We start from the raw sequence: 18,829 nt of genomic DNA, 5'->3' as shown, positions 1-18,829 counted from the left end.
CATAGCGACGCACCAGCGATCTCGACAACGATATAACCTTGTCAGGATCGCTGGTGTGTCGCAACATGATCGCTGGTGAGCTGTCAAACAGGCAGCTTCACCAGTGATCAGCACCAGCGAAACGCGGGTAACAAGCGACGCACGTCGCTTAGTTACCCACTGTGTACCTTAGTTTCCAGCACGCTGGTGCAGGGAGCTGGTAACCAAGGTATACATCGGGTTTCTAAGCGGAGCGCGGCACTTAGAAACCCGATGGGTACCTTGGTTACCAGCTCCCTGCACAAGCGCGCTGGTAACTAAGGCACACATCAGGTTTCTAAGTGCCGCGCTCCGCTTAGAAACCCAATGTATAACTTGGTTACCAGCTCCCTGCACCAGCGTGCTGGAAACTAAGGTACACAATGGGTAACTAAGCGACGTGCGCAAGCACAAGCGCGCTGGTAACTAAGGCACACATCGAGTTTCTTTAAGCGCTGCGCGCCGCTTAGAGACCCGATGTGTACCTTAGTTACCAGCACCAGCTCGCTGATCGCTGGTCTCCCACCTGCCACACGCCGTGATGCGTGCTGGCCAGCGGGAGACCAGCAATCGAAAAAATGTCCTGACCATTCCAGGACGATCAGCGATACCCGGCAGGGGGGCCGGTCGCTAGTAAGTGTCACACACAGCGATCTCACTTTTGAGATTGCTGTTGCGTCACAAAACTTGTGTGACGGGGGCTTTAGAGTTGTGTTGAGGTTAGGACTGTGTTAGGCTTGGGGTTGTGTTAGGGTTGGGCAGGGGCTGGCTGGCAAATTTTGGCCTGGGGGGCAAGCACACACCAGTGGCCCATTAGCAGTAGCCCATTCTTGAGACTCTAGTCGGCTCGTGAACATCGCAAGTGTGCAAACTCATACTTGCGATCACAACGCTGGCAATTCCAGGGAATTGTGACTGCATGCACAGTGCACTATCATCATTCAGTAACGTGCCATCACACTGAGTCACTGAAGAAAATGATCTAGAGCCCAGAAAACAGTGTTGGAAAAAAAGTGTGTGGTTTGGAAATTGCATGTTGTCCTAATAGATTTGATTCATATATACTCACTTCCATTATAAAACAGACAAAACAGTCCACCTTAAGAAGCAGTCATTGACTTTTCTTCTTTAAACCTGTGTAAATGTTAGTTTAGTGCAGTGTCAGTGTGTTATGATACTCACAGATAGCAGTCTTCTCCAGCATCCAGCGCCACTCCGCTCCTTTTCTAAGTCATCTGACGGCTATTCAGACTCTACGGGTCACGCTGGGCTCTATGTGACCCATAAGTGGCTTTTACAATATAAGTCTATGGAGTGAGAGAACAAGGCTCAAACTGAGAATCTATAGACTTACATTGTAAAGAGACGTCCAGGTCACATACAGGTGTTTCTCTCAAAATTAGAATATCATCAAACTCTCCTGTCCTTAATCTTGTCAAGAGGAAGATGAGTGAGTGAGTGAGTGAGTGAGTGGGGCACTCCTTCCGCTGACTGAATTGAGTGATCTCTTGGCCCCCTCGAGCTTCACTTTTCTCCTCTATAATTCTTTGAGAGAGCTATTGAAACGTATACAATATTGCCCGGATAATCCACGCAAGCTTACACCATATGAAGTTCTCTGCTCCAGAGTATCAAGACCAACCAAGGTCCTCTCTACAATTTACCAGACACTCTTTTCTAAAGACCTATCCCTGAAAAGAGCATACATTGCCCTCTGGGAAAAAGACCTCAGATACAAATTCACACAATCACAAATAGACCATATCTATACGCATTCACACGGCCCAACGAGCTGCATGAAAACCTAAGAAAACTCTTTTAAAATAGTTACACGATGGTACATTACACCGGCACAGACTTGGCGTTGCGGGGAAGAGGGGGGTGACTACCTTCACATATGGTGGACTTGCCCTGTCCTCCGACCCTTTTGGGAAGCAACAGAGAAATTCATCAGAGATATTGCAGAGTCCCCAGTGTCGCTAATGTGGTAGGGGGCCGGATTGGGGGGTGGACCACTGCTTACCCCGACCGGATGACACAGACACCAGGCGATGCAAGGACGAGGCGGAGACAGATTTCAGTTGTAACAGTTCCGGATTTATTCTTCGTCCTCCTGACGACCACAACCACGCACCGCAGCCTCCTTTACAGTTCTCTGCCTCCAGGCCCGGGTACCTGCACCTTTGCTCCAGTCGAAGTTACATCCCTGGCGGATCTTTCGCTGGGGCTGTCCTAGACCAATCTACCGCCAGCGCTTCACCTGAGGTTGTCGTCCAATCGGTACCCCCGGGTCCTCGTCTGTCCTGCGGTCTGTCTGGTCAGGGCCACCCCCCTGACTGTCTCTTTGTTGTCCGTCCCCTGGTCGAGCTCTTCTCTCTCCACCGTCTTCTACTGAGCTCCTCCCGGGACTAACCTGTCTGGAACAATACCCTGTTCTATTTATCCCCTATCTCACCGGGAATTCCCCTCCTGGGTTCCTATCTCCCCGCCCCCATTGACTAAGCGTTTCTCAAGCCATAAGCTGATGTTGAGTCCTAAGCTACTCCCCCCTGCCATCTTGTGGTCATTTCTAGGTACTGCACTCTCCTATCCACCTTTCCCAGTTGTCACCTTTCTATCCTGTCAATCTCCGTCTCTTGTGCACAAACCGTCCCCTCCTACTACCAGTCAGATCTGTCAGTCACCTTCCCCACACTGACACCTGAGACAGCTCTGCTGAACCTCCCTATATACTTCAAACAAAAGAAGGCTCCCACCTTAGTCCACAATATTATAGCTGCGGCCAAACTCCTAATCCCGACTTACTGGGGTACAACCCAGATACTCACTTCTCATCAACTGCTGACAAAAATTGACCAACTATATCGTATGGCTGAGATTGTTGCCTCTGTGAACCATTCACAGTTATCTTTTGAAGAGAACTGGCGCTCCTGGATTAAGTATAGATCTACCCTCAAGCCTCTACAAGTATGAATATTTGATTAACTCGAAACTTGGTCTGTGATGTTTCGGAACACTTACCCTCTCTGTCTATCTCTTCTCTACTTTCCCTCCCCCCCCCCGCCTCTCTCTTTCCTTCTCTCTTTCCCCCATTTTCTTTACGGCTCTCTTCCCCCCTCATCTCTATTGTTAGTTCTACTCTTTCATAAATGAAAATATTTCGCATTTGCTAAATGTTTTACACCATTACAATCCATGTTACCTTAAATTGGTTATTTTTATGAGGTGTTATCATCTTTTAATTAATCAATAAAAAGATCATTGAAAAGAAAGAAAAGAGGAAGAGGAGAGACACCAGACCCAACAATGCAGACGAGCTGAAGGCTGCTTTCAAAGCAACCTGGGTTTCCATAACACCTCAGCAGTACCACAGGCTGATCGCCTACATGCCACGCCGCATTGATGCAGTATTTGATGCAAAAGGAGCCATGACCAAGTATTGAGTGCATTTACTGAACATACATTTCAGTAGGCTAACATTCCGATTGTTGATTTTAAAATCAACATTAACAGAAATAAACACTTGAAATAGATCACTATGCAATGACTCTATATAATATGTCACATGGGGCTGAAAGGTGGTGGTCATAGGTTATATGGGAATAAACTGGTGACAGGTTACCTTTAAGTATGCTGACATCTCCCCTATATACAGTATGAGTCTACACACAGCCCCCCATATGAGGTATGAGTCTCCACATAACTTCTCTATCTACAGTATGAGCTGTCACATAGCCCCTTATATACAGTGTGAGCCCAATAAGTCCCCCTATATACAGTATGAGCCCCTATATACAGTATGAGCCTCACATAGTCTCTTATATTCAATGTGTCCTCGCATAGCCCCCTATATACAGTATGAGTCCCCACATAGCCCCCTAGACACAGTACGAGCATCCACATAACCTCTTTATGTACACTATGAGCTGCCTCATAGCCACTTAAAAACAGTGTGTGCCCCAACGTGCCCCTCTATATTCAGTATGGTCCTCACATAGCCTCTATATACAGTATGAGCCCCGCATAGTCCCTAATATACAGTATGAGCCCCTATATACAGTGTGAGCCCTCACATAGTCTTCTATACACAGTATGAGCCCTCACATAGTCTTATATATACAGTATGAGCCCTCACATAGCACCCTATATATAGGGATACATCCTACATATTAATGTTTTTTAGCCAATGTTTTGTGCAATAGATACTATTTTATACTCATGCTGCTAAAATTCTAAATGATATAAGTTCATTTGCCTCAGTTTTCTTTCAGTACCTTTTGCTTTTAATATTTTTAATACAAGTTTTTGTCACTTCTATTTTATACCAGCAACCAAATGGTGCTATAGGTATAAAGGTTAAGTCAGATGTACATAACAATTCCACAGTGTTGATAAGAATATAGCCACGTATATCCACATAGGGGATTAAGTCAAGAGGTTCAGTGCATGACAATACATGGACCATATAGAGAAAAGATGCATATGGAGAGACCAAGAGTTTAATAAAATGTCATTTTTTTATTACAAAAATTTATTAAAATTGTACAATAATAGTAAAGAGGGGGATAGGGAGACAGTGAGGACTACCAATATGGTGGGACCGCAGGAAAGAGGAACATGAAGTATAAGTTCAAGATGCCTATAAATAAGAGGGTATACACACCTATACAGAACAATGAGGTGCCAGATTGTAAGTACAAAATATAAGGCCGCCGGTGGGAATACCAACGGACCGTAAGGGAATATAAGGGCATAAAGAACAAGATGGTAATAGATGGTTACCTCAGGCCTGTGGTACCATGACCCCTACGCGCGTTTCGGCTTGTGTGTCTTCTTCCGGGGGAGTGACTGCAGGTCTGAGGTAACCATCTATTACCATCTTGTTCTTTTTGCCCTTATATTCTCTTACTGTCCGTTGGTATTCCCACCGGTAGCCTTATATTTTGAACTTACAATCCAGCCTGGGGGACACTTGCCCCTCTGCCACCCGGGGGTTGTGTTAGGGTTGTGTTAGTGTTGGGGTTAGGGTTGTTTTGGGGTTGGATTTGTGTTAGGGTTGGAGGTTGGGGTTAGGGTTATATTTAGGGATTAGGATTAGGGGTATGTTAGGGTTGGAGTTAGAATTGGGTTTTTTTCAAAAGTAAAAAAAAATGATGATATGATGGCTAGTGTTGAAAGCAAGTGCTCGCTTCTCGAGTTTGAATCAGGTGCTCTGGTATACACCAAGTATCACAGATCTTCATATGTTTTTTTTGGGATGTTTAACAGCCATGAAACATGCGAGGCACGGACTCCAGAATGTCACTCGAATACCCGCGATATTCGGTGCATACCCGAGCACCCGATGTAAACTGGAGTAGCAAGCACTTGCGCTCAACACTAATGATAACATATTAAATATGATTACCTAATGCTATCAAATTCTGTGTCGCGCCTGTGTGTTCAAAATGCTCACTATACCCCTGGATACAATACTTGAATGGTGTGGTTTCCAAATTGGGGTCACTTGTGGGGGGTTTCTGCTGTTTAGGCACATCAAATGCGACATGGCATGCCCGCCATTAATTCCAGACAATTTTGCGTTGAAAAATGCCAAATGGTAAAGCCTCTCTTCTGAGCTCTGCCATGCACCCAAACAGTGGATTTCCCCCACAAATGGGGTATCGATGTACTTAGGAGAAATTACACACCAAATTTTGTGGGCCATTTTCTCCTGAAAAAAAGTTTAGGTCTAAAGTAAAGTTTTTGTGAAAAAAGTTAATTTTTACCTTCCACATTACTTTAGTTATTGTGAAGCACATGAAGGGTTAATAAACTTCTTGAATGTAGTTTTGAGAATCTTGAGTGGTGCAGTTTTTAGAATAGTGTCACTTTTGGGTACTTTCTGTCATATTAGCCCCCAAAGTCACTTCAAATGTGATGTGGTCCCTAAAAAAATGGTTTCGCACATTTAGTTGGAAAAATGAGACATCGCTGGTCAAATTTTAACACTTATAACTTCCTAACAAAAGAAATTATGTTTCCAAAATTGTGCTGATGTAAAGTAGACATTGGGGAAATGTTACTTATTAACTATCTGTGTGACATAACTTTCTGATTTAAGGGTACAAAAATAAAAAAATTTGAAAATTGCAAAATTCTCAACATTTTTTGTCAAATTTCCATTTTTTTTTCATAAACACAAACACAAGTTATATCGAATAAATTTTACCACTAACATGAAGTACAACATGTCATGAAAAAACATTCTCAGAATCACCAAGATCCGTTGAAGCATTCCAGAGTTATCACCTCATAAAGTGACAGTGGTCAGAATTGAAAAAATTGGCCTGGTCATTATGATCAAAATTGGTTCAGTCACTAAGGGGTTAAACTATAAATTACACCAACCCCTTGTATAAACATATAACATTAAGGCCTGTTTCACACGTTTTTTCTGTCAGTTGCAATCCGTGAAAAAGGCGGAGAACGGATCCGTGTCCGTTGAGATACTAACGGGTGCCACCGGACCGTTGTTTTGATGGATCCACCGAAGTCTGCATTTTAAAGGAACCACAGCCTGGGGAAAAAGGATAGAGAGATAGAGAGAGAGAGATCCCCGTAACGGCATTTCATAGTTAAAATGCTTCCCGGCGTGAAGCTTCCGGGCATGCGCACAGCTAAATAGCGGAACGTCAAAGAAAAAAAACGTTGCAGTGTTCGTCCCAGCCGTCCGGGAGACGCTGAAGTCTTGGTGGATCCATCAAAAAACGGGTGGGACAGACGAACGTCAGTCAAGATCTGCCACTAATGTAAGTCTATGGGGAAAAAAACAGATCCGCCAAAATTTTTTTTAAAAAATTGGCGGATTTTGACGGACGTCAAAAAGCGGAAGTGTGAAACAGGCCTAAGCTGTGGAGGCTCTTTCCTTTCTGCTAAGTCACAACCACTTTTTGGAAAAGAGGCAATCCCGGTGGAAAAAGGCAAAAAGTCATGAATTTGAATGGTGTCCTTGGCTTTACCGCCTAATGGCAACCTCCAATATGACATGCCTAATAGAGTTGAGCAAAATGATGTGCAGGACCCTGGCCCTGCTCCCTTTTTGTAGTCTTTGGCTTCCAGAACCTCCTCCTAATTGCCCAGTTCCTCTTAGGCCATGTGCACACGATGCTGATATCCAGCGGATCCGCAGCGGATTTTTCCCCGCAGAAACGTTACATATCCGCATTGTGATGTACAGTAGCATGTTAGTCAATTGAAAAAAAAAACGCTGTGCAGACGCTGCAGATTTTTCCGCGCGGTTTTCTTGTGGTTCAAAATATGCAGCATGTCACTTCTTTTGTGCGGTTTTCCACCTGCTCCATTCTCCAAATCCGCAGGGTAAAAACCGCAAGAAAACAGGAAGAAATCCGCAGGAAAAATGCAGGTCATTTGACCTGCGGATTTCTTCAATTCTGCGCGGAAAAATCCGCAGGGCTAAAAAGTACGTCTGCACTTAGCCTTATAATTACTAGAGCATCATGAAATTGCGCCAGTCCAATTAATCAGGTGAGAAGCCGGGGATGCCGGCAGGTAGGAAAGGCTCTGATGTGACTGCCATTGACTACTGACGTGGTTGTTTGATGTATCGTAACGAAATACCGCAGACAAATAAGGCCACCACTGGCCAAATAACAGCTCCGTGCTTCGTATTATTATTATTATTTATTTATATAGCGCCATTAATTCCATGGTGCTGCACATGAGAAGGGGTTACATACAAAGTTATACAAATTTACAATGACAGACTGGTGCAGAGGAGAGAGGACCCTGTCCTTGCGGACTTACATTCTACGGGATAGCGGGGAAAAGACAGAAGGTCGGGGTGCATCAGCTCTGGTGATGATGAGGCGGCAGCTCGGGCGGTGGTAAGGCGGCAGAATGGTCATTGCAGGCTGTAAGCTTTCCTGAAAAGATGGGTTTCCAGGTTCCGTTTGAAGGATCCGAGGGTGGTGGATAATCGGACGTGTTGAGGCATGGCATTCCAGAGGAGAGGGGATATTCGGGAGAAATCTTGGAGGCGGTTGTGTGAGGAACGAATAAGTGTGGAGGAGAGTAGGAGGTTTTGGGAGGATCGAAGAGTATGTGAGGGAAGATATTGGGAGATTAGTTCAGAGATATAGGGAGGGGAAAGGTTATGGATGGCTTTGTAGGTCAGTGTTAGTAGTTTGAACTGGATTCGTTGGGGAATTGGGAGCCAATGGAGGGATTTGCAGAGGGGAGAGACGGGAGTAGCGAGGAGAGAGGTGGATTAGTCGGGCAGCAGAATTGAGGACAGACTGGAGTGGTGCAAGAGAGTTAGCAGGGAGGCCACAGAGGAGAGTGTTGCAGTAGTCACAGCGGGAGATGATGAGGGCATGTACAAGAGTTTTAGTAGATTGAGGACTGAGGAAGGGACGGATTCTGGAAATATTTTTGAATTGGAGGCGACAGGAGGTGGCAAGAGATTGGACGTGTGGTTTGGAGGACAGGGCAGAGTCGAGAGCTACTCCGAGGCAGCGGATTTCAGATGCGGGAGAGAGCGTGATGCCGTTTACCACAATAGATAGATCGGATAGGGAAGATACGTGAGATGGAGGAAAGATAATGGGTTCAGTTTTGTCTACATTGAGTTTTAGGAAGAGAGAGGTGAGAGATAGCAAACATTTTATATAGTTTTTGCTATCTACAATGCTGAAGTTTTAGTTGTAATAATTGTTTGGATTTTTATTCAATAGGTGATGATCTAGAGGAGCAGGTGGCTCAGCTGTGAGGAATCAGAGAGAGACCACTGCCTATTCATTATATTTTTTCTGCCACCTTGTAACACTGGCGTTAAAGCATTGTAGCACGGGGTGGAGCGGTTGGATAAGCAGTTTGGTAACCTTGTGTGGGATTGGAGGTGTCCCTAACATTATTGAGCCCTACAAAAGTGTTACTAGTGTCTGGCAGGTCTGGTGCATGATGAACCTGGCGGGGCTATGCTGAGTAGTTAATGCTTTTGCAGCCTCTTGGGGTTGTTATCACTGAAACAAAGCTGGCAGAACAGAGTAGGACTGTTCTGCCGCACCAAAAGCTGGAAAGGATTTTTTATTAATGTACTGAGCCTGAAGTGCTGTGCACTGGCTTTAATTCTGAGCAGTTTGCATTGAGTCATCAGAAACAACTGCAATATATGTAAGTGGTGGCAGCCTATGGGTATGTTCATAGGTGCAGACATTGGCATGGCAAGCTTCATTGCAACCTGAAAATGCTGTAAAGCTGGATACTGCATACACTCCTGTTTTACCGTGGGCCTTGCCGAGGGAAACTTGTAATCATTGCATCTGCTGTCACAGCTGTTTTTTCATCCCTCCATTTATTCTGCTATTGTCATCTATTTTTTTTAATTCTGATAAAAAGTTACCTCTATGCAAACTTTGTTGCTTCTTCCTGTAGTTAGCTGTAGTTTGCACATTGCCTGTGACATGCTGCATGCTGCTGTATATGGTGCAGTCTCTGGCCTCTCTTGTGCACTTATTTGCAGCTTATACTATTCACCTGAGTGCTGATGCACTACAAGACAAAAGTAATGTTCAGAACAGACTGAGGCATCATACCCATCATGCATGAGTACTTGGCAATCTGCAACAGTCCCAAAAACATTGAAAACATTGGTGCCGCTATTCTATTCTGATGGGGTACTTCAGATGTCTGTACTTTAGATTGATGGGGTCCTCATTTGATCATCATGTTATCACCAATCCTGTGAATTGGTGATTCCTTGCAATGTTGGAAAGACCAAAGGGAACTTATCAAAAGAATGTTTTATCATTCAGTGCTTGTGCAGTGAAGTGAGAAGTTCTGGTGTTGTCCTCATCTGTGCTAGGTGCATTAATGGAGTGCCGCTGAAAGTGACTTGTGATGATATATCCTAGCCTGTGAGCAGTCAATCAAGCCATGAGGTGGATATACCAATGGGTCTCTTCAGAAGTGCAGCACCTCCCTATGAGTCTTCAGAGAAGCAGCACCCCCCATCACTATTCAGAAGGGCAGCAGCATTCTCATGACTCATCAGAAAGAAGCACCACCTCATGACTCTTCACAAAAGCAGGACCACTCCCATGACTCATCATAAGAGCAACACCACTCCAATGACTCTTCAGAAGAGCAGCACCACTCCCATGACTCTTCAGAAGAGAAGCTCCACTCCCATGAATCTTCAGAAGAGAAGCTCCACGCCCATGACTCTTTAGAAGAGAAGCACCATTCCCATGGCTCTTCAGAAGAGCATCACCACTCCACTATTATTAAGAAGAGCAGCACCACTCCTATGACTCTTAAGAAGAGCAACATCACTCCCATGACTCTTCAGAAGAGCATCACCACTCTACTATTATTAAGAAGAGCGGCACCACTATTATGACTATTCAGAAGAGCAACACCATTCACATAACTCTTCAGAAGAGAAGCACCACTCCCACGGTTCTTCAGAAGAGCAGTACCACTCCCATGTTTCTTCAGAAGGGCAGCACCACCCCATTATTAAAATAAGCAGCACCACTCCAATGGCTCTTCAGAAGAGCAGTACCACTCCCATGACTCTTCAGAAGAGCAGCACCACTCCCATGACACTTCAGAAGAGAAGCACCACTCCCATGGCTTTTCAGAAGAGAAGCACCACTCCCATGACTCTTCAGAAGAGCAGCACTACTCCAATGACTCTTCAGAAGAGAAGCACCACTCTCATGACTCTTCAGAAGAGCAACACCACTTCCATGACTCTTCAGAAGAGCATCACCACTCCCATGACTCTTCAGAAGAGCATCACCACTCCACTATTATTAAGAAGAGTGGCACCACTCCCATGACTATTCAGAAGGGCAACACCACTCACATAACTCTTCAGAAGAGAAGCACCACTCCCATGGTTCTTCAGAAGAGCAACATCACTCACATGACTCTTCAGAAGAGAAGCACCACTCCCACGGTTCTTCAGAAGAGAAGTACCACTCCCATGTTTCTTCAGAAGAGCAGCACTACCCCATTATTATTAAAAATAGCAGCACCACTCCAATGGCTCTTCAGAAGAGTAGCACCACTCCTATGACTCTTCAGAAGAGCAGCACCACTCCCATGACTCTTTATAAGAGCAGCACCACTCCAATGACTCTTCAGAAGAGCATCACCACTCCCATGACACTTCAGAAGAGAAGCACCACTCCCATGGCTCTTCAGAAGAGAAGCACCACTCCTATGACTCTTCAGAAGAGCAGCACTACTCCAATGACTCTTCAGAAGAGAAGCACCACTCTCATGACTCTTCAGAAGAGCATCACCACTCCCATGATTCTTCAGAAGAGCATCACCACTCCACTATTATTAAGAAGAGCAGCACCACTCCTATGACTCTTAAGAAAAGCAGCATCACTCCCATGACTCTTCAGAAGAGCATCACCACTCCACTATTATTAAGAAGAGTGGCACCACTCCTATGACTATTCAGAAGAGTAACACCACTCACAAAACTCTTCAGAAGAGAAGCACCACTCCCATGGTTCTTCAGAAGAGCAACACCACTCACATGACTCTTCAGAAGAGAAGCACCACTCCCATGGTTCTTCAGATGAGCAGCAACACGCCCATGATTCTCCAGAAGAGCAGCACCACCCCACTATTATTCAGAATAGCAGCACCACTCCAATGGCTCTTCAGAAGAGCAGCACCATTCCCATGACTCTTCAGAAGAGCAGCACCACTCCCATGACTCTTAATAAGAGCAACACCACTCCAATGACTCTTCAGAAGAGAAGCACCACTCCCATGACTCTTCAGAAGAGCAGCACTACTCCAATGACTCTTCAGAAGAGAAGCACCACTCTCTTAACTCTTCAGAAGAGAAGCGCCACTCCCATGACTCTTCAGAACTGCAGGACCACTCCAATGACTTTTCACAAGAGCAACACCACTCCTTTATTATTATTATTAAGGTGAGTAGCACCACTCCCATGACTCCTAACAGGTAATTTGAATAAAATTCATCCTGTTATACAAAAAAAATTTGAACATGATGTCTGCTCATGTGAACCACTCATTAACGTTATCACTTTAGTCACTATTGTACATCTCTGGATGTTTTTGTTTTTTTCCCCACAGCGTGGTCGAAACAGTTTTCAAAAGGAAAAAATGATTTGTATCATGATGAAATAAAATACTTCTCCAGGACTGCTCTGTAATCACCATTTACATGCAAATAGTGAAGCAATAATAGTAATTGCTAGGGAAATATTTTTAGCAGGTGAGATAAATTTTATCCATTTGGAAACACATTTACATAAAATAATTATCGCTAAAATTTTCTGTGTGAACACTGCAAAAATTGCTCTGTATTGAAACACAATCTCCAGCTGCCCATAGACAGAGGGGTATAGATCATCATTATCGGGAGCTGGGCTTCAACCAACCTTAGCATAAACATAATTGATAGACTTGAATGCTAGCAGGCTACTAGTGCTGGAGGATCATCATGGGTATATAGACTCTGTAATATGGGATATGGATTGGAAGATTCTTGAGGCTTTGTAGCGTGAAATCTTTTGGGAATGTAAAAAAGTAGGCATCTAGTTTTTATGGTTCCAAGATGGCAAATTATAAAAGGGATTAAATTATGCGCATGAGCTACTGCCAGATTTGTTTCATAATGTGCCTGGAGGAGGGTGCTCGGTAATGGTTCAAATAAATATTTTTGTCTTTTGACAATTTTTTAATAAGGATATAGTGGAAAAAATGTTCTAACCCTTGTATTTTGTGTTGGCAATCAACAGTCTAAAGGCCCCCATACACATTAGACTAATGTTGGAGCCAAAATTGACGGGATTGACCGACAATCTAATGTGTACGGCGGTGCTAGCCGACTGTCCCCGCACAGATCATCCGGCCTGTCTGATTTCTGACTTTTGATCCTTTTGTTCTCTAAGACATATGCTTCCGCCAAAGATCTCTGACAGTGGCTGTCTCATAGAGAATAGAGGAGGGGTCGGCAGAGCATATGCTCCAGTGCATGGAAAAGTCAGGGTGAGCTATCTGCCAACTATCCAATGTGTATAGGGGTCTTAAGCGAAAAGTAGTCTTCCAATGCACACAGGTATTAGGCATTGGCAGTTACACAAATGATTGAATTCACCAAAATTTTGCACTGTATTAGTAGGTAGGGCAAGTGCCTCTCAGTGATGTACTGAAATGCCACTTATTATGGAAATGCACACAGGAAAGATATATATCTTTGTACCATGTTACCAAAAGTCTTTGCCTGATGACGAGACCTGAGTAGTCTCGAAAGCTTGCAGTTTGTTACCATCTTTTCAGTTAGCCATTAAAAGGTATCAACCACTGAGGACTCTCAATTCTAGATATTTTTCTATGGAAATGCAAACTTTTACCTATTGCTTTCCAATAACGGTTTTAAGTCACAAATGGTGTCCCGTAATTTCAAATGCCAATCCACTGATGTTCATTGAGTTGGTAGATTTCACCTTTTCGCAGATCTGGACTCCTCTCCTGGATTACTGTTCTTAGATTCATGTAGTTTTCAAGGAGCTTGAATGGATTGGCTTTCACAGAAGAACCCTACCTCTCTGTTTAATGTATATAACATGGACAGACGTAGCTAAGAACTGTAGAGGACATCTCTGTCTGCCTTAGGCTGCTTTCACATTTGCGCCGTTTTGCGCAGAGTTTCATGCAAACATAAAAAGCACACAAAAAACACTTGCAAACGCATGTAAACACCGCGATTTTTTGACGCATCAGCGTGCGCATGACAACAAAAAAGCAGTGTTTGTATGCGTTTTCATGCATTTTTGTATTGGTTTGCATTTTTTATGCGCATGCGTTGTCTAAGTGTCACATTTCACAGGAGGAAAATCCTTGAAAAAATCTTAAAACAGACTCCACCAATGGGACACCAGTGGGCGTGTTTCATGGGAATTGTTTATATATACCCTGTTTACAGCTGAATTCTTCAGATTTGGTTGCTTTTTCCTTTGTGAACATGGATCTGCGTTGGAAGAGTTTTCACTTTAACGTGGATCTGGACATCGCGCTGGCTCAGACTTTTGCATTTGCTTACCAGCAAGAAAAGGAGAGAGAGAGACAGCGAAGACGGCAGCGGGGGCGTTTGTGGATACATCCGATTATTGAACTCCGGGAGAGCCATGGAGCGTACCACACCCTCTACAGCAATCTCCAGGGAAACCCGGACAAATTTACTGAGTATACCCGGAAGTCCCAAGAAAGCTTCATGGATTTGCTTGCTCGTGTTCAAGAAGCCATCCAGAGACAGGACACACAGCTCCATCATGCAATTCCTCCTCAGGAACGGCTCCTGGTCACATTACGGTACGTAGTATTGCAAAACCAATGCCTGCATAATTTTCTTTGTTCTGCCATGTACTATTCCAAAGCCTGCAGAATTATTGTTCTGCCATGTAGTAAACAAAAGCCTGCAGAATTATTGTTATGCCATGTACTAATTTTTTTTATGCTACTGTTTTAAAAAACCCTAGACATAAATATTAGTTTTGGTTCTTTATCTCTGTTTGGCAGATTCCTAGCTACTGGAGAGACCCTATCTTCACTCCACTTCCAGTACCTGCTTAGAATCTCCACCTTGTCGGGAATAGTTGCAGACACCTGCTGGGCTTTGTGGGACGTTCTATGTCCAGAATTTATGCCCCTGCCCAAAGCGGAAAAGTCTATGGAAATCGCTGAAATATTCTGGACAGTCTGCAATTTCCCCAACTCTTTGGGAGCGGTAGATGGGAAACACATCTGGATAATAAAACCCAAAAGAAATAGATCGGAGTACTATAACTGCAAAAAGTACTTTTCTACAGTACTCATGGCCATTGTTGATGCAGGCTGGCCATGCAGTGGTATGCAGCAGTAGTCGGCAGTGAGGTGAAGCGAGTCAGTGGTGGCACAGGTGGAAATGACACCACTGACTGCTGCACGTACTGACTCTGCTGCATAGCCTGCAAGAAAGCAGTGTTGCAGGCCTGCATCACAGTCAGCTGGAGATCTGGACCAAGGTGTTCCGTCATGACCCGTTCAATTTTGTTGAAAAAATGGTGCGCTGGTCTGTTGAGGTCGGCCTCCAGACAGTCAAGGCGACTGTCGACAGAGTGGAAGCGGTGGTCCATGTGGTTAAAACTACTTTCCACTCTGTCTGACAGCGCCTTGATGCATTCTGAAAGACCGAGCTCAAGTGAACGAACTCGGGCATGACATTCCTGTCCGAGGCCCTCTGCCGCTGGCGGGAAGTGCCCGCAAAACCAGTGGCAGAGACCTGGGACAGGGGAAGACCTGACATACCAGCTTCTAGGTCTTCAGTTGTCTGTGTTGCCGACCTGCAAGCTACTTCCTGGCTGTCGGATGGCTGGGACGGGTCCAAGGTTGTTCGATGAAGGATCGCTCCAGGGACAGGTTGCAGGGTGCTGCTCCAGGTGCTGTGAAAAGAAAGGAAAAATATTACTATCATGCATTTACAAGCGCCAACTCCTGTGGAATAGAAAAGCACAGAGTAAAAAACAATACAACAAAATATTTACGCTCTGGTGGTAAGGACCGGTTTTAGGAATGCCAACGCCCTATGGTATCTGTATTTTGTTCTGGTCCTTGCCGGAGCACCACTGCGACCCTGGCCCTCCTGACGAACATCCATGTTGAAGCGGTCCTTCATCGAGCGCCAACGGGTTCTCAGTTTATTCACTGTGGGAGAAAGAAATAACAAAAATTAGACAATGCACTGATGGCCAAACCACTAGGATCACACACACCACACTTGTGTGATCATGGCCAAGAGTCACTGCAGCATCACACAGCAATACAATAGACAATGCACTGTTGGCAATGATAACACAAATGTGTGTGATGCTAGAATATCTCTAGTATCACACACACCTGTGTGATCACGGCCAAGAGTCACTGCAGCATCACACAGCAATACAATAGACAATGCACTGTTGGCAATGATAACACAAATGTGTGTGATGCTAGAATATCTCTAGTATCACACATACCTGTGTGATCACGGCCAAGAGTCACTGCAGCATCACACAGCAATACAATAGACAATGCACTGTTGGCAATGATAACACAAATGTGTGTGATGCTAGAATATCTCTAGCATCACACACACCTGTGTGATCACGGCCAAGAATCACTGCAGCATCACACAGCAATACAATAGACAATGTACTGTTGGCAATGATAACACAAATGTGTATAATGCTAGAATATCTCTAGCATCACACACACCTGTGTGATCACGGCCAAGAGTCACTGCAGCATCACACAGCAATACAATAGACAATGCACTGTTGGCAATGATAACACAAATGTGTGTGATGCTAGAATATCTGTAGCATCACACACACCTGTGTGAATGTTGGAGGAACGGCCCCCGTCGAGTGCCCGGGCCGGAACCATGGGAGCCGTCATCTAGGTTCCGGGGAAAACTGTCCCCGGGGGACAGGATTCAGGGACGGACCACTGTGACAGACAGATGGGCTGGGGGAGGGACCAATATAAAGAAGGCGGGGAATTCCCGGGGCGATGAGTCAGCAGACCGACACAGAGAGAGCAGGAGACAGTGGGAGTGGCTTCAAGGGAGAGCGACTCACCAGTGCCAGGGAGGACGCTCACCGAGGACTCCAGAAGGACGGTATCGAGGTGACTATCCAGGACTTGTTGCCCCGCTCCAGCCCACGGCCACTGCGGCCCCAGTTCAACCCACGGCCGCTGCCGCTTCCCCTCAGCCCGCGGCTGCGGCCTGCTCGCGGTCACCCGCAGCCGCTGCTGTCCCGCCCGAGCCCGCGGCTGCGGCCTGTCCCCCGCTGCCAGCAGCCGCCCTGTTCTCACGAGTGGCCGCGGCAAGTACAGCACCGCCGGCGGCCATCACTGTCCCGCTCCGGTCCGCAGCAGAGGCCGGGCCTCCGCTGACCACGGACCCCCCGTCGCAGCCGTTAGCTGCACAGGTGGCCTGCCCTTCGCCACCACACTTCGCTGCCGCTTGCCCCAGGCCACGGGCTGCGGCCCAACCATCCAAGGACCACGCCAGAGCCTGTGGGGCTCCAATGTCATCAGCGCGCCGGAGTGCGCGAAGACTTCGTCGTCGTGACAGCAACTGGGCCCAGCAACTACTACGCCGAAAGTCCACCTGTCATGGTTTGAACAGGGTTCTTGCCCTGCACTCACAGGGTTAAGTGTTTGTGGCCTCTTTCTGGATCTGGGAGGGGTATTTATACTCACTCTTTACCAGGGTTCTCTGTCAGCTATACTGTTGTTCTGGTGTGTCTGACCCCTGGTGTGCGTGTACTCTGCGTTGCTTGTTTGCTTCCCGTGTATGACCCGGTCTGTTCCCTCACTCTGTACTCCGTCTCTCGCTTTGGTACTATTGTCTTCTCCGGTCCTGACCTCCTGGCTTGGCTATCGTTACTCCATTACAGTTTGTCCCTATTGTACCGTCTATTGCCCGTTCTGGTTTTCTGACCCATTGCTACATCCTGACTATCCATTCTGTCTAACCCTTTGGTACTGTATTGCTATCTTGTGCTTTGACCCTGGCTTCATATGGTTTCTGTCTCTGTCTATGCCCCTTGGTAACACTGTCCTGTAGTTACCTTTCTAGGAGTTTCCCTGCAGCTCCTAGATCTGTGGAGCTTAGGCCACGCCCCCAGCAGTCACGTGCTTTAGGTCCTGATACTCTGAAGCACGCATCGTCACTGCTGCTGCCCTGCTCCACAGGTAACTTTGAGCACTGTCTTTGTACTCAGGACACCCGCACTGGCTCAGTGAGCAAGTGCAGTGTGGGGCTCCTGACATTATAGCTGACCATTTCAGTTTTTTTTCCTCTGAAGAAAAAAAAAAAAAAAGTGTTATCCTCATGGATCCCATACAAGCTTTGGCAGATCAGGTCAAGCCCCTGACCCAAATGCTCCACAAACTTAATGTGGAACAGCGCACGATGGCCCAGACCCAGCAACAGTTGGTGGATACTGTGCAGGGGGCTGTCGCTGCAGGGGCTCCTAGTGCTGGGGATAGAGATGTGTCATTGGCATTCCCCGAATCTCCGGTCAAATTGCCAGACCTTTTCTCAGGGGATAAAAAGGAGTTCAGGTCTTTCAGAGAAGGATGCAAGCTTTTTTTTTCTCTGAGGCCCCGCTCCTCCGGGGTTGAGTTCCAGAGGGTGGGGGTCGTCATTTCCCTACTTCGGGAGTCTCCACAGGCATGGGCTTTCTCTCTCTCTTCCTCTGCTCCTGAACGTATGTCTGTGAATTTGTTCTTTGTGGCTCTGGGGCACATTTATGATGAGCCTGATAGAGTGCGTCTGGCAGAGGATATGTTGATGAGTGTGACACAGGGGAGGCACTCTGCTGAATGGTTCTGCTCTGAGTTCAGACGCTGGGCAGCGGAGGTCTCCTTGGATGATGCTGCCATCCGGGGTTTGTTCTGTAGAGGCCTGTCCGAACGTTTGAAAGATGCCCTAGCCCTTCATCCTCCACCGGATTCTTTGGAGGACGGTATGATCCAGGCTGTCCGCATGGACCGTAGGTTGCGGGCAAGAGGGGTCATGCTGCAGGAGACCCCTTTATTCTCCAATCTGAGAGACTCTGCATCTAGTCCTGAGCCCATGGAGGTTGGTGCCACGTCATTGGAGGAAAAAGAGAGGAGACACCGTAGAAACAACCAATTGTGCTTTTACTGTGGATCCGCTGGACATTGGAGAAGGAACTGTCCTTCTTGCCCTTCTACAGTGAAGCCGTCAGGAAAACGA

Source organism: Dendrobates tinctorius, unplaced genomic scaffold (assembly GCF_039654945.1).
Source record: "Dendrobates tinctorius isolate UK_male_01 unplaced genomic scaffold, ASM3965494v1 ptg000158l, whole genome shotgun sequence".
In the NCBI taxonomy this organism is placed as follows: domain Eukaryota; kingdom Metazoa; phylum Chordata; class Amphibia; order Anura; family Dendrobatidae; genus Dendrobates; species Dendrobates tinctorius.
The sequence above is the reverse complement of the archived record's forward strand: the minus strand, read 5'-3'. Positions refer to the sequence as shown.